Source organism: Rousettus aegyptiacus, unplaced genomic scaffold, assembly GCF_014176215.1.
Source record: "Rousettus aegyptiacus isolate mRouAeg1 unplaced genomic scaffold, mRouAeg1.p scaffold_m13_p_5, whole genome shotgun sequence".
NCBI classification, from domain to species: Eukaryota; Metazoa; Chordata; class Mammalia; order Chiroptera; family Pteropodidae; genus Rousettus; species Rousettus aegyptiacus.
Genome location: NW_023416308.1, coordinates 33,720,606 through 33,733,750, shown reverse-complemented (window position 1 = coordinate 33,733,750; position 13,145 = coordinate 33,720,606).

The window sequence follows — 13,145 nt, the reverse complement described above, 5'->3', positions numbered from 1 at the left end:
TTCCCCCCTTCCCTTTACGTGAGGTCCCACATTAACTCCTACAGTGCTGTACTGGACCTTCAGGCAGAGTACTTGGGGAGGCCCAGTCTCTCCCTCCTTTAAGGCCAAGTGCCAGAACACATCTTCAGAAGTGGCTCCTGCCCCAGCTCCAGCGATAGTATTCTGATTCTTGCAGAGTCGCTCTGTGCTTTGGGTTGTGAAGAGAAGTCTCCTCCCGAAAAGGTTCCAGAGCTTTTAATTGTGAAGCAAAAGAGAGAGATGGGAAAGGGAAACCAAAATCTTGCACCCCACTAAAAATCCCATTCTCACCCCAAGCTGGAGACTGGGGGAAAAATACCACTTGTTAACACAACCAGTGACTCTGTTATTGCTCCTTCTGGGGGCTGGCTGGGCAGAGCCCAGCACAGTGGTAAACTACCAGAAGTGAGGTTGGCAACGAGGGGGGCTCACCCAGAGGAAAGGCAAGCATTTTCCTTGGTCTTAAAGTAGCAGATCACCAGGAACTGCATGTCTGGCCCTGAAAACTCGCCTGGAACACTGCTCAGTTGCCACCACAGGGACTTCATGAAAAGTGGCAAGCCCTCTTTTACTGCAGTTTCCCGCAGCTGTGGGTACAAATGTATATGAGAGTTGATTCATTCTGTCCCACACTGCCACTTCAAAGAGAGTGATGGTACAGTTTACAGTTGTCTCTCAAGACCACAAAACACAGCACTTCATGGAACCTCTGTCTGAATGACAAAGGTCTGAATTGGATTCAGGATCCTGCTAAGTATAGGCTCTTGAGTTGCCCATCTTTGCCCTTGCTCAGAATTGTCAATATGGATGATTCAGGGGGATCAAGACCTTTTCCTACTTGGCCAGCACCCACCACCCCCAATATCCCAGTTCCTTGCCTGTGTTGGGAGCACTGACAGTTGAGACTGTCCTTTTTAGTTTTTAGCCCATCAAATTCTTTTCAGCAGCTGTGGGGGTTCAGCACATATGTGTGACTCTCAGGACTTGTTACCTGCAAAGAGGAGTCTCTCATAGCTACAAAAGTACTTTTGCAACTACAGAATACTGGGGACGCTCTGTCAGATTTCCTCCAAGTGTCCCCTTTCTCTGCTTTCTCAGAAACATGGAAGGATGGCTTTAAATTAGACATAAGAATGGATGAACCTCCTGACCTAGCATGCTGTAGAATCGTCTTTCCTGTACAATTTACAAGATAAGAATAATTGGAATTTCAGATGTTTGGGGAAAATACTTGTGGAGGCAGGGGAATGGAAAAGATGGCCTCTTCAATCCTTTTCCACAAATGAGCAGAATACATCATCCCAGCACAATGGTATGACAGCCCTGGGAGAGTGCCCTGAAAAGGCAAAGTGTAATCTCATTTTGCTTTGGGTCTGATCATTGGTCTTTGCTTCTTAAAGCCCCTGATTTCCATTTCCCAGAGTAAAACTCATGATTTTCAACAGCAATTATGTTCTGTAGGTTTTCCTTCTTTCTCCTTTGCAAGCATCTGAGAGACGTGGATGGAGCAGTTGTGTCGGGTTCCCCTTCCTTTCTTCCTGAATTGGTATTAATTAATGGCTGCAAGTGGGACACTTAAGCAAACCAGAATAAGTCTTGAATGTCTTTGGAGGCCTCTGGTCGCTGAAGTTGTTTTTTTTTTTTTTTTTTTTTAAATATAATGAAATGCCCCTGAAAGCAGCTCTTTGGAAGTTTCTGTGAAGAGAGAAGGACTTTATCTAGCCCCATTCCAACAACAACAACAACGACGACGATGACAACGACGACGACGATGACAACGACGACGACGACAACTGCTGGCTGGCTCACTTGTGGGGTGAGCCTGCATGGCTGCCGCCTCCCTCTCTCCAACCCATCTGGTTTCATACTTCCTAGTCAGTGTATTGCCTGCCACTTGCAGTGTGACCTCAAGGTGTCAGGCTTGCCTTAACTATGCTTAAACCCGTGTCCTTGCCGCTGGGACTGAGAAACTGGTTTGTGGTGAAAGCCCTTAAGAGACCGGCAGATGAAAAGAATACAACAAAATGAACATCAACCAGACGAGCACTGCAAATCCCAGAGTGGTATCTGCCAATTCCAGATTTCCTGCATTATCACGTTCTTTCCCAAAATACATAATTACAGCAGGGGTTGGCAAACTATCACTCATGGGCTAAAGCCTGCATGCTGCCTGTTTTTGTATAGTCCACAGGCTGAGAATAATTTTTAAATTTTCTAATTGAGTGAAAAAATTGAAAATACTATAAAATCTCATGATGCTTGAAAATGGTATGAAATTCAAATTTTGGTGTCCATAAATACAGTAAAATTTTATTGGAATGCAGGCACAGCTATTCAGTTACGCATTGGTTATTCTTGTGCTAGAAGGAAAGAAGAAAAGGGTTAAGTCAGCCTGAAATATATTTACTATCTAGCCCTTTGCAGAAAGCTTGCTGACTCCTGAATTACAGTAAAGCTGCATTAATTTGGAGTCCTCAGGTTTGGAATATGGGTTATTCATACCCAGTGTTGGTGATTTTTATGGAGTGAGAAGCTTAAAATAATTTCTTGCTTTGAATATGAGGGAGAAATTATATAGAAAATTGAATTAAAATATATATGTTTATCTTTAATTCTGTATTTAGTAATTTTTCATATTTAATTAGCCTTAAATAATGAAAGGAAATTATGTTTCTGGTACCTTATAGTAGAGGTCTATGGTAAATTTTGAGTTTTTAATTAACTTATACTCTTAGTAACTGCTATTTCTTACTTTATAAGTAGAGTTTTATAGAGTGTATACCATAAATTTATAATGTCTACTACTCTCTGGTATTTTCTAGAATCTCCTTCCTATTTGAAGAGACATTAGCAATTGTGTAATCTACTTCCACTTGCATTTTACAGAGAAGAAACAGAAATGCAGAGGTTCTAGTGACTTGCCCAAAGACACATAATTAGTGGCAATTTTTTTCTTAAAATACCATGGTACCTCCTGCCTGAAGATAAAAAAACTGTATTGCTTTTACATTCGTTTGTAATTCATACTTTCTTGTTAAAATTGAGTGCTTACTCTGGGCCAGGCATTGTTCTAAAGTCTCATTTTAATTAATTTTCATCTAATCTTTAGTAATAATAGTTTCTATTTTTTCAGTGCTTGCTGTGGGCAAGACACTGTGCTGAACAGCTCACAAACATTATTTCACTTTATCATCATGACAATCCTCTGAAAAAGGCATTCTACAGGTAAAGAGGTTTAAAAGGGTTATGTAACTTACTTGGGATCTCTCAGTTAATAAGTGTTGGAAACAGTGTTCTTAACCAAGGTCACATTCATAAGCTACCGATTAAATACAATATTTTTCTGGCAATGACTCCTGATGTTCCTTTGTTTAGAAGCAGGGATTAAATCGCGGTATTACATTGCTGGAAGGGATTCTAGGATTTCATCTTTAAAGATCTCAAAGAAGGGAACAAACAGCTTTTCTCAAAAGCCCATTATAGCACTTAAATATAAACAGGGTTCTTCTTTTCTAAGCAAAAGAATACCCTTTGCCACAATTTGTACTCATTTTCTATAACTTGGGCTATTGCGTAATTGCCACGAGCCTGCATCATCTATGACAGAATTTCCAGGTCCTTAGCCATCCTGCTACTGAGCACTCATCACAGGCAGGCCATGTTTGACTTTTGACATCACTTTTTTGCTGTCCCTTTGGCAGGCACATTTTTGTGAATACCACTCGTACATATGTATACAAGCATTGCTATTCATTTTCATCTGTTTAATTCTTTCTTAATTCTAAATACTCTATATTTTGAAACTTTATCCAGTCTATAGAAAGCCATTAAATAATTGATATTAATTAATATTCTTGAGGCTACTGTAAGTTCAATTTCCTAACTCCTGTAAAGCATTGCTCTGATGATTTTCCTACCTTCATCTGGCCGTTCTGCTGTTTAGACACTCTCAATGTGTGGCATGCTCCCAATCCTGTTATCTAGATCACTGAGAACCAGATCTATACAAACGGTAATGCAATACTGACATTGACTTGCTCACTGACCAGACTTTAATTGGTTTTAATATACCGAGAAGCAAAACCAAAATTTTTGTTCTTGCTACTGGTATTTTCAGCAACTAACTGAGTTCATTGTGGAACACACAAAATATAAGGTTTCCCGAGATTCCATGTGAAATGCGTCTGTGATTACAAGCTGTGATCACTAATGTAACTAGCAGCTAAGTGTTACTTGCACATTTTGAGTCTTACATGCAATAACAATGGCCATGATGATAACAGAGACTTAGGTCATGTTTGCTTTACCACTTTACAGCCAGCAGGTGGCACTGATGGCACCCTTTCACAATTTCAGAGCAACTTTTTCAAAAATTAAAATCTCTCATGTCATGCAAATCTGACAAGCAGTTCTTCAAAATCATACAAATTAAAAAGCTGGGCATTCATTAGACTTCTTACAACCAGTAACTGGAAAAGGTTGGAGATGTTGTATGGCTGTCATGCTTAACATAACTTGTGCTTCTCTTCTTCCTACCGTCCTTTCTTCACCTCGATTTCTGGTCTTCATCAGACCAGTGTTTCTTAACAAAAATCATCAGGCATTCTTGGAGATCTGGCTAAGCTGAGCTGTCTCTCGGGGTCTGGGACCACCTTAATCAAGAGGATGGTTTTGTTTCTGTACAGGTAGGCAGTTATTTAATGCAAACATTTCCCTTAAATCTTTATTATTAATTCTAACCACTAGATGGGAGTCACACCACATTTACCTTTTACAGCTGATTCAAGAGGGTCTGAAATTTCTTTAAACAGTGGCTAACCACTTCTGATAACACACACAGAGACACACTTAAATACATGTTTTATTGTACTAAGTTGAAAAGCTGCACTCATTTATCCCCATTTTAGAGAGAAGAAAAGGGAGCCAAACAAAAGGAGCCGAGATTTCAGGATGGAGGGTGATATCTCAGAGTAGATGAGGTGCTCTTTTAAGGTCATCAAAGGAGAAATCTGGGGGCCAGGGACACATGTCAGGGCTCATAAGTATTAGACAAGTGGCAGGAGTATTGAACTAGGTGAGAGGTGAGATTATGAGAACTTTACAGCCCCATCCATTCTGTTTTTCAAGTATACTACAGTAATGGAGTAAATGCACATTCTATTGACTCTAGATTTTAAAATCCTGTTTTATTTATTTTTTCTTTTAGACATCTAGGCCTAGTGCAAATTGTGCAGCTGTTCGCCAATCCCATTTCCAGGGACTATAGGAGTTATTTCCTTTCGGAACATTCTTTTTTGTACTCTGCTTCATGTGAAGTCTCATCAGACTCAGTGGGATTAGAGAATTTTAAAGAGGGACATATGCATTAGAGGTGGATGGGAGAATCATTTTTCTAACCTCTCACTTTATAGATGGCAGGTTGAGACCTATGAGAATATCATTTCCCAGAGTCACATGTCTGGTTGACAGGAGAGTCAGGGCTAGAATGTGGGTTCTCAGTCCTGTGTTCTCTCCACATTACATCTAACTCCACTCTGCAAAGCAGAACCTGAGCTTCCAGGGTTTGTGTGATGTGACCCAAGTCCCAGCGCTGCCTGAAGGTGGGGCTGGCAGCAGAGTCCAGGTCCATGGAGTGCAGTGGGACACGCTACTCTATTTCAGCAACCATAGTCCCCCAGCTGACCACGTTGTCTTTATCCAGAACTCTTCCTTTGGTGGATTTGGTTTTTCTTCAGTAAAAGAAACTTGTTATGGAAGAATTCAAAGGTACTTAGAATTTAGCCATATTTAGTGACTTACAAAGGTGTGGTTCACCCGCGTGAAACTACCAGAGAATGTAGAGGTATCTTCTGCATGTCTCAAAAGGCAATGGAGAAACAGGAAAGGCCTGAGGAGAGAGAGGGATTTAGAGCAGCTGTGCTGTAGGAGAGGAAGGGGAAGGGCATAGGGATGGAGATGGCCTGGTGCTTTCAACGTTGAAGGCTTTTTCCATATCTTGCCTTGTGTGTATGTATGTACCCACTCAAACCCATCTCCTTCCCTCCCCCCGCCACCCCCCCCCCCACACACACTGGTAGTGGTGATGGGAGAAGAGGTATACCTTTCCACTTCTCCTAACTCTTACTTTTCTTGTGCCCTCATCTCTGTAGCTCATGACTCATTCTTCTCTCTTCTCCTCTTTCTGAATTTTCTTCTTTCCTCTTTTTCTTTCTCAGCTCCCTATTTCCTGTATTTTCACTTTTAGTAAATAATTTCATAGACCTCTGATAATGTGTGCCACAAATGGTCCTAGGCATCACAGGAAAAGAAGTGCAAAAGGTAGTTGCTGTGTGTTCTGATCGTCTATTTTATCAAGATGGTCTGGTGGGAGAGCAAGTTAGCCAAATAATTACAATACAAAGTTGCAAGTACAATAATAAAGCTATATGCAGAAAGCCTGACACACGGAGTAAGAATTTAGAAAACATTTGTTTAGAGCATTGATTAATAAGTTATGATAGCCCACAGAAGGTAGTGATAGCTGTGTTTTGATGGGCAAAGATCAGATTGAAAGAGATTCCATTTGAGTACTATTTTTATTGGGTTTTAATGAATGAATAAGAGTTCCAAAGGGTGATGTAGACTCATTAAAGACTGTTAAGCAGGGAAGTGACATGACTGCATTTTCTTTTACAAAGACAACTCTAAGAATTATGCAGAATAAGGATTGCATTAAGGAAGAGATAGGAGTAATAAAGACTTGTAGAACAAATTTTCCAGAGGTGGGATGACCTGAGCTAAGGAAGTAAAGGTGGAGATGGCGAGGAATATACTGCAGCCTCTTTGGGTTAATGAGTTGGGACTGATGATGGGTGCAGGGGGCCAAGGGAAGAAGGAGATGAGGCTGCCTAGTTGAGCGATGAGGCGGATAGAGATGCCATTGGCTGAGTTGAGGAAAACAGGAGGGAGAATGTGTATGTGTACATGTATGTTGTTTTGGGGATGAATGTAGGAGGGAGTTTGGTTTTTAGATCTGTTAAGGACCCTCTGGGATAACTAGGTGGAGCTGGATACATATTAGTGAAGTCTAGGCAGTGATGGGAATTAGGAATGTAGATTTGAGAGCCAGATGCAGATGAGGCCATTGAAGTTATGAGTGAGAGTGCATTCTGTTCTGTGAATATATGTAAAATTAGGGATTCTCTGTTTCCTTTTAAATTTCTACTTACCTTTTCAGCTTACCCCATTCTTCCACTTTTCTTTCTTTTTACACTTCCAGGAGCACAGGTAAAATCTACCTGTCCAATCATCATTCTTGCTCTCTCCTCTACCTCACATCTGGGACCTTTCCAGAAGCAGTAAGCACCTTTGTTTTTTCTTTACAAAATGCAGAGATTTTCATCCGTTTGGGCTCTGTGGTCTATAAGTGTCTTCCAGTTGGCCTGTGGGCTTGTTCGAAACGTCAGGGTGGGATGTCCTGACATGAAGGAGATTCATACTTAGTTTGGAGAGAAAAAGGGTAGGAAGGAGAAATTTTTACTCGGAGTAACCTGATGTTCAGAGTCTCACCAGCCGCAGCTTAAAAGTATTGGAAAATTTGCTGGGTTGCTCTTGCTAGGTTGGCTTAGAAGTGACATTACTATATCCCATCACCTCTTGGCTCTCAACAGTGACAAGGGAGGTTGCACAGAGGTGCAGGGAGGAGGAAGTGAGGGCAGGCAAAGTATGGATAGGCTTTTTAAAGGAAATAACATCTGGTCTCTCCGCAGAGCTTTGGGGAACCCAAGATGGAAGAAGAGTGTGCTCTGCTCTGAAAACCACACTCAGCGGGAAGGTAGGCCTGAGCCAAGACAGCCACAAGCAGCTTTTCTCCTGCCACTGGCCTGGATCAAGGGCTAGTGTTATATTCTTCTTTAGTTAAATATCAGAGTTTTCTGCTCTTTAATTTCTCATGTTCTTGAGGATTAGAGAAGACACACCTATAAACTTCGTGCATATTGGATTGTGGATGCTCAGTTGAAGATTTTCTCTGCCACTCTGGGCTCTCTGGTCTCCCCTCGACTATCTGTGAAGCTCATTTCAATTGCCCACTCACGTCTCCACTTCCAGAGTGAAATGGAGAGGCACAAAGCCTGGAGTGAGTCAATGTGTATCAGTAAGAAGTAAGGACAGTATAGGTAGCAATTCCACAAAGCATCTCTAAATAAGATGCCAGAGAAAAAAATGAGAGCAGGAACTTTCCATCTTGGGAGATTCGGTAAGAACCCTTCCAACTTGGGCTCAGTGAGAAACCTGATGGATAACAACAGGGTGGATAGATGAAATCAGTTGTTGTGCAGGTGGTTTGTTTCTTGTTTTTTTGTTTTTTGTTTTTTGAGAATTGGGCTTCCTAGTGTTGGGTGGTACACGATCTACAACCTCAATGGTGACCCTCCCTTGAAAGGTCTTTTGGCTGCCCCTTCCTCCCTCCTCTTCTCTTAAAGAACTGCCTTTCTGACCACTGTCTGAAATTCACTGTCAGAACTTTGTTTTGAAAAAGGCTTTGATGCTTTTAAAATCTGTGTGAATGGGAAGTATTGTAAAGCTGTTATCAGCTATTTTATCCTAGTGTAAATGAAGATGCTGACAGCAGCAAATTTTGAAAAAGATGAGTGAGGGTACGTTAGAAGAATTAGAGAGAATGACTGAAAATACGATGGTGGTGATGCAAGACAGGGAATGTAGAAATGGAGAGCAGAGGGGCGTGTTAGGACCAGATGAGAATGGAGGACCCCGGTGCCTACCCCTTAATTTTACTTATGTGAAGATGGTGAGATCCTGCAGCTCACCTCAGTATCTGTTGGCAGAATGAATCAAAAAAAAAAAAAAATTGCAAACTCCCAAAGTGAGAACTGTATCATGATTTTTAATTAGAAGAGTCCCAAATAATGCTACTCACTCTGCAGGCTCAGTGTGTCTTTACTAATGATTGTATGAATATTCTTCCTCTTTTATAAATCAGGAGATCAAAATTCCAGGAGACTGGGTCATTTAACTAGCACCGTAAATAACCCAACATCAGAGAGAGCTGGGACTCTACATTGGGGGACCTGAGATATGAGGGTGGTAGCTGTTATTGAAGACTGCATAGGAGGGATTCAGAGTGCAAGAAGGAGGCAGCCTGGAACTATTTGGTGAGTTTCCCCAAGTCCAGGACCCTTTGTTCTAGTTCCACTTCCTAGCTCTAAGAGAAAAAATATAGGACTTAAGTACTGGAAAGACTTCTATTAGATACTTAGCCTCAGAGGAAAAAAAACAGAGTGGGTGGCTGAGAAGGAAAAAATAGAGTTTCTCTGAGCAAAGAAGAATGGACCCAGGCCCAGAGCTGTAATTCAAGGGGCCTTAGATGAATCTCCAGCTGCTTCAGCTCTCTCCACATCTGGCAGAGGACTGGCCAAGGGGACTAGCACTCGTGGAAGCCAGTGGATGGTGCAGATCACTTCTTGAGCCTTCCGAGAAGCTTCCCAAAGCTTGTACCATTCTAGCTGTCATCTGCTTTGCCCATCTCTGTGGCACAGTGTCCATGAAGAACAGATAAAGAACATCTGAGGTTTTTAGAGATCTTTGACAAAGAATAGTGGAGACATAAAGCACACACAAAACATGGTAAGTTCTTAAAATTTTTTTCTGTGTAGAACTTTATCTAAATCTTCACATAGTAAACCAATGATTTAATAATATCTGATCTGAGGAACTGGGAAATTTCTTTCAGCTACTTCCCTTATTGAAACCTTGCTGAGACCGTAGAGCTTATTCCTACTTTCCTACGCCACTTTCCTTTCTCCTTAATTCTTTTCTCTCATTTGGGGAGATACTCCAGGATGCTTGATTTTACAGGCTGGCAGAAGCCATCCTTGGTGCTAATGTTGGTGAATAGTCAGGATCTGATAGAAGCGAACTCTAAGTTTCCAAAATGAATTCTTGTGGCTGCCTCCTTCTAGCCTCAGTGCATCATTGTTTTGGGCTGTTCATCTTCTACCTGGAACCTCCTGCACCCACCTGCTCTGGGGACTGTCATAGAGACTGATAATAAAAATAAGTAAGTCCTGGTTTTAATGAGTTTCCAGTCAAAGGTGGCTATAGTACAGTCTGAAGAAAAAGGTTTAACATTTAATTAGCAAAGAACAAGCAAGTTAAAGTGGAATATTCCTGTGCTAGAAATGGATTACATGTACGCTGAAGGAAGAGATTAAAAAAGGAGCAGTCAAAGCTGTGTGAATTCAATTAAATAACTTCCTAGAAGAGATGTGAGTTACATAGGTAGGCAGAGATAAGGTTGAGAGGGCATCTTCTGTGGGAGAAATGGCTTACGTAAAGCTATGCATACTGAAATAACAGCTTCTGAGTAGAAGTTAAGCTAATTTAATTAGGTAGAGCCAGATTTTCATGTAAAGGATAAAGGGAAATGAGCTTATGAGATGAGCAAAGCAGGTGACTGGGTCTCCTTAGACAAGTAATTTTATCTCTCTGAACCTCAGCTGCCTCAACTATAAAATGTGGATCCTAGGCTAGGTGACAACAACAATTTTAAGATTTCTGTCACGGAGGTGTATAAAGTTAATAACCATGGGAACATTGTGTTAGGCACTCCAAACCTTCATAGGAGATAGCCTTATCCCCATTTTAGAGATGATGTATCTTGCCCAAAGTTTCACAGACTGTGACCAACCAAGCTGAGATTAGAATCGAGTCAATTAATCATTCAGTATTAATGAAGAGCTCCTGGGGGTATAATGGTGAACGAGACAGATAAGGTCCCACTCTCATTCTAATATGCAATGAGAGAAAAGTAAAGATCCAAGTGAACAAAATAGGTTTAAATAGAAATAAATGCTATGGACAAAATAAAATATGGAATCATGACCATGATTTGGAGCTTATTTGGCTGGGTAGCCTTGGGAGGCCTCGCTGAGGCCTGGTACTTGGGTTGAGAGCTGAAGGACATGAAGAGGGGAAACTAATTGTCGAAAGGCATAAACGGCCAACCTGAGATATTTAGATTTGACAGCATGGGCGAGGACCCCGTTCTTTATTTTGGGGAAGGAGTTGCTTTTTATTTCTCAAAAATCATGGAGGACAGGGAGAAACAAGAGGATGGAAATTACAGAGTCCTCATATGGAAGTGGAGCTGCTGACCTGACATTGGAAGTCCCTGAGCAGAGCTGGGAGAGGATGTTCCCGTAAGCTTTCCTCCCTTCCTTGTAAGGAATACCAGAAAATTTTAGAAGGTGACGATGGCAGTCATCTCAGAGGGCCAAGTAAGGTTTGGTGATAATAATAAATAATAATGATAACAACAACAGCAATGACAACAATAATAATAATAGTACTGTTAGGTCATATTTAAAAAAACTATTCTTATGTATTAAGCACTTTTTAAAGTAAGAACTTATATAATTCTCATAGTAACTATAGACATGGGTAACATTATTATCCTAATTTTAATAATGAAGAAGCTGGAGCTTAGGGGGTAGATTAACTTACACACAATTGCACAGCTAAGATTGGTAGAGCCAGGATGAACATCTAGGTACTCAGAGCCTGGGCTCTTAAGCCATCATGCTGTGTTGCCTTCCACAGGCTTCAAACAGTCATGTAATGCTTGATCTAGGAGTGATCTCTATTTTATCTAGACCAGAGATTTCTCATGCAGCCTTGTGACTGAAGACCTTGGGCCTAGGATAATCTCTCTTCTTTTGACAGGTGACAAAATTAAGAGTCAGAGAATCAGATCAGTTTTGTAAATGGAGTATCAATGCTGAGTTCTTCTAACTTCTACTCTAGTGCTGTATGCACTCCAGAAGATCCCTAAACCCTCAGTTCCTGGTTAGGAACCCCTGGCAAAGTGATCGGACAGACCTGCAACTTCCCGAGAAGGAAAAGACAAGCATTAAACATGATAATGTGCATAAAACTCTTGGTGTGGTGCTTAGCACAGAGTAAGTGCTCAATGTATGCTAGTACCTTTGAGAAAGTCCATACTTCTGTTTGGTTTTGGTGCTCAGGGGTGAGACAGTTGGGCTGTGACTGGGCTGTGACATGCTGTAGCCCTTGCCAAATCCCATTGATCACAGTGAAAGTAAAATGTCTTTGGAAACCTTGTAACTCACCATTTAAGCTGCTTCATGTAGGAGAACAATTGCTTGCCTTATGATTGCCCTTGGTTGTCTGAGTTTCTCTTTAATTATAGTCCTTCTTTAAACATTCAAAAGCACAAGTCCTAAGTAAACTTGAACTCCCTCTCTCTCACACAGAATCCTTCCATATGCACACTCTCCCTTTCATTTACAGGGCATAACACTCATGTCTTACTCATTCACATAATGAATTTCAGCCCCATGCATCTCAATTGAAGAGAACCCCCAGGAGAACTGTGGGCATCTGGGCAGTCTTCCTGTTCAAAGGCCCCAGGATGCTCTTTGAAGAGTGGTTGCTTTATGGGGAGAAGATAATGGGCAAAAAGTGCTCTTCACTGATGGACCAGTCCCAGCATTCTCTTCTCTTCAATACTAGAGTTGTTTATCTGAGCAGCTATTTCCCTGAGAAAATTTCAAAATTCTTTCAATCGAACCATCTCCTTTTTATGCTTCAGATCACTATATACATCCCTTTCCTGTCCTCACCTCTTCTAAACTCAACTCAGAGCCTGTTGGTTCTGGGAAGATTTTCTAGGTATTAGGAGAGATGAGGAAAACCTTCCTTACTTTTCTTGTCTTTCTTCCTCGGCAGAAGAAAGACATTGATTTTACCAAGCGATAAGGAGGATCTGGAGGACCAAAGCCTGAGACAGGGCTCCTCGGACTCCCCTCCAAACTAGATGGAAACTCATGGCTTGATCTGTCCTCATGAATCACGCTCAGCCTCTCACTCCAGTGCCCTGCATGATACTTGGTCAAGGATCAAATGAGATAAACTCATGGAGGAAGCATCCTCTGATTTTTATGTCCACGGGTCCCTCAGCCCCTCCCTGGCAGGAAGACAATCTCTTTCTCCATATCCTCTCCAGGCCTTGGTGTGCTGGTCATTGCTGACCAGAGGGCTCCCCTCTTCTCCCCAAGCCCTGAGTGGTAGCATTTGCTGATTTTGGTGTAATACTACTCCTACCAGGA